Source organism: Gavialis gangeticus, unplaced genomic scaffold (genome assembly GCF_001723915.1).
Source record: "Gavialis gangeticus isolate Ggan-Ray unplaced genomic scaffold, GavGan_comp1, whole genome shotgun sequence".
NCBI lineage: Eukaryota > Metazoa > Chordata > Crocodylia > Gavialidae > Gavialis > Gavialis gangeticus.
In genome coordinates, this window is record NW_017729011.1 from 11529888 (window position 1) to 11533981 (window position 4094).

The 4094-nt window shown below is 40.1% G+C and overlaps 1 long non-coding RNA gene across 2 annotated transcripts in view; it reads left to right on the forward strand.

Annotated features, from left to right (window-relative positions):
• The window catches only part of LOC109292882, a 134108-nt gene extending 130743 nt beyond the window's left edge, over window positions 1–3365 (forward strand). For both annotated transcript variants that reach the window (XR_002096196.1, XR_002096195.1), the window contains exon 5: window positions 2368–3365. This is a non-coding gene — a long non-coding RNA (uncharacterized LOC109292882). The remainder of the gene's footprint in view (window positions 1–2367) is intronic.
• The last annotated feature ends 729 nt before the right edge of the window (window positions 3366–4094 follow it).

Genomic DNA, 4094 nt, shown 5'->3' on the forward strand with positions numbered 1-4094 from the left:
CAGGCAAATGCCTGCGCAGTACAGCACAGGCAGAATAAGGGATGTTGAAGAAAAAGGGTCTGAGCCCATATAGAATATGGATCTCAGATAGGTTCTGGTCTTGCAAGTCTCATGATCCCTGGGAAGGACAGATGGGATGAAAAACACAAGGCCGTGGAAAGGAACTTAAAATCAGGCACTGGCCACCCATTGTGATATAAGCTCCATCACCCCAAATGCCAGCAAGCCACGGAAGCAAAATACAACTGTCTTGTATTCTTGCCAGTGAATACAAGGGAAATAATCATAGTAACCCCGCCCCCCCCCACTACTCAAAGGCTGATCTTTTGTAGACATACGATGTTAAGTTATTATTATTGTTACTACTACTACTATTTCTGCTACTACGAGATCCTGATGACTGCAACACCCATCTACAGGATGGCAAAGGTGTCAAAACCCATCCACTTGCATCAAAGCTGTGGGGCTTGTCCAAAATATCTCAGATCCCAAATGCTTTGCTGGACTTCCATCCTAGATCTCAGTCAGGGACTGGCCATCAGGTACATTGCAAACAGTCATGTGATATATCTGCAATGATTAGGATCTTCCTTTCATCTTACTTGGGGAAAGAGAAATAAAGTTAGCTTGGCTGTAAAATATTTCAACTCTCCAAGTTTTCTGCATCCTGGAGGTAAGAACATTTTCTGACTACAGTGCCAAGGTGTTAAAAGATTTAGAAGAACAAAGCTCCCAGCTCTACAAGCATCAGTGTCTTATCCATTGTGACATTTTTCTTTACACCAAATATAACAATCACTTTGTCCAAGTTAGGAACAAAAGTGAAGCTGCAGATCATTTGAATGTTGCTGGGGAAAAACCCGTGCTACATATACTAGACTGGCTTTAAGGGTAAGGGAAGTAGGCAGCCAACCACCCTAGCTAGGAGTTAGGAGCAGCAAAAAAGCACGTTTGCAAATATGAAGCATCTATTATTCCCCAGCAATATTTGTTTTCTGTTCAGATTATCAAATTGGCAGTGTTATGGAATTTGCTGTCCAACAACAGCAGACAATAGGCAACTCATTGTATTGAATGAGTCAGCTGATACTTGGTTGTTTAGAAGTTCCTGGATTAACTTGTATTTATGCACACATGTAGTCAGCTAGTGATCTTCAGTGATAACACAAATCTTCATGGTCAAAACAGAAAGTAGAAGTGGCAATTGTTTATGAACATGCAAATATCTTTCTGATGCTGAAGATTGCAACTGAAAAGTGGAAAGAGAAGCCAACAGCATGAAACAGAGTCCAGCACTAGTTGTGAATATTTTGAGGGACATGGTTAAGGAGGAAATCCTTTGTACTTTGAGCTGTTGGGCCCAAGTCATTAGTAAGCAAGAAGGGATGACAGTGGTTTTTCAGTTCATTTCTTCAGAAGGAACAACTGAAGTGAGAGAAGGCAGTGTTATGACCACATACCTTTTTTGTTGAATTTTTGGATATGACATAGTGGCACCATCATGAGAGGTGCACCTAGAACAGTTAATAGAAATGGGAATCTCATTTAGTGATCTGAGTGGTCAGGGCTACAATAATATGGCAAACATAAAAGAGAAACATAGTAGAGTTCAGAAGAGAAGCTGAGACCTTAACAAGAGAATGCTTTTGGTCCTGCATATTCTTTGAATCGTATACAGAAGCTGTACGGTTTTTTGATATGCTTCAAAGCATTTATACTTTTATTGCAGTCTTGCTGCAATACTGGGAGATAAGGGGCTAACATGTGACCATACAGTTTCCAGAACTGTTACATGAAACAAGATGGGAAAGCTGAATTGATGTTATTTGAGTATTTTAGTACCAAGACTCAAAAGCCTATGATATTTTGGTTTCAGTTTCCAAGGATTCAAACCTTAAAGGGACCCAAAGGAACCAAAACTTAGAAAACAAATGCAAGCGGTTGTCTTGGGTGATGTTCAATTTTAAATTATGTACATTGTAGTACTTTGGCATGTTATTCTTCATGAAGTCAGCATCCTCAGCAGCATACTTCAAAAACTTGAAGTGGCTATAGAGCAATCTATGCATCAGCTAAAAGACTCAAATAATGTCTCTGTAAACTGCCATTCTGATAAGGAATTCACAAGTGTCCTGACTGCTGTTAAAGAACAGTTTGAGCTGAAAATCAAAGCTAGTTTGTCACAAGAAAAACCACTAAGAGTACAAATTAAAAAGAGAATGTTTGATTTACATAAGATCAGAGGTGAACCATTAACTAACTATAAAACCAACTTTTTCTCCTATGCTTTGAGACACCACTTGAAGAAAGACTTTCACGATTTGAGGAGCACCATAAGCTGCACACTTTCTTTTACTGTGTCTCCAGCAACATTGAAGATGCCGGGTGAGGGTTTACAACAGCAGTGCACTGTGTTAAGCAAAGCAGCAGAAGACAGACAGCCTGGAGAGAGACATCCCGTGACGTAAGTGCCCTGGACCTTTCCATTGAACTTCAAGTTCTTGGCAGGCAGCTGAAACTTGGAATGTACCCAAAAGCTGCTTTGGAGTTTCTATGCAAGAATACGGTTTTTGTCCCTGTTTCCAAATCTCCCATTGCAGTTGGGGGTCCATTAACACTGTCTGGGTCTGCTGCAAGCAGAAAAATGCAGTTTTTCAAAGTTCATACTTAAAGACATGTTTACTTTCTACTATGGCTCTTTTTTTGGCTGGTACACCTTGATTTAATTTCAGCTGAATGCTAAATTACAGAGAGTATTGATCTGAAACATGCCCTCTGCTAGCACACATGTAGCAGAAAAAAGTAAAGCTCACTAAGATGCTAACTGCCACTCCCAAATTATGGGGACCAGAGACTTTAAAGGAATGGCTCTGTGTTTGATTTTCAAGTTCTTCACTTTCTTTGTACTAATAAAAGTATGAAACAAAAATAATGAATCCAAGTCTTTCAGTATTGTATTGGGCAATTAGGAAATTAACTGGGGAGTGTGGCAAAAAAAATATTACCCCCAAATTAGGCTACAGCTGGTACAGAACATCTATTCACAAAAAATATAGAGGTTTCTTATCTGACTAGTGAACTGCACCAGCAAAAGCAGAATGATTCACCTCTACCATCACAGCTGATAGAAAGCTTAGATAGCTAGACAGAGCGAGACAGAAACCAGGAGTGGGATGCAGAAGTTGTGACTCCCAGACTCCTGGTTCAAGCACAAGGCAATGCACTTCCTTTGGGACGATATCACTGCTGGCATCATCTGTTAATTCTTTGCTATAAGAATAATACTGTGGTGGAGACTTTGGCTTCCTGTATGCTTTACGGCCCCAACTGAACTTTGGGTGCTTCCGGAGATAATTATTAACAAACAATGATAGTCATTCATGACATCACCCATCTTTTCTTGGAGAATACACTCTGATGATGCATTGAACCAAATGTTTAGTATCCTTGTTCTTACCTCCGAAGTACATCTAAAAGAACAATTTTCCTCTGACAAGTAAGGCATGAAGTGTGAGTTTGTGGCTGACAAGTTCAGGGAGAAGCTTGCAATGAGGCAATTAGACAGGGAAAGTGCTGATTAGAAACACATGGCATAGGAAAGATACACATCTGGGAGAGAAATACGATCAAACACTTGATAAAGCAGCTGCTTGAGGTGTTTCGAGGTTGGTGGGGTCTCAGTTAGACCTATGAGTTGTCAACCTATTGGGTTTCTTAACTTTTCCTGGGAAGTATCTGGAATCATGCATGCAGATGGGATACATTAGAAATACGACTGTGGTAATCCAGTCGAGCAATTCCTTTATTTTCAAATTGAAGGAGTGGACCCTGAGGAGCTGAGTAATACCATGGATAGCTCCTCTCTGCAACCCAACCTACTGGCTTCTGGACAAGCAAGAGAGACAGAAGAAACTCAGAGTCCTTCCCCCGATTAGGAAGAAAAGTTTGGGAGGGAATTTTCTACAAATATCCTTACAAGATCAATACCTCCAGTAAAGTTGTTTGTTAGGCTGAGTTTTTCAGCACCGTATATCCGTTTTTATTTATTTTTTAATATAGACATTAGAACGAGGCAGAAGGTGTTGATTTATGTA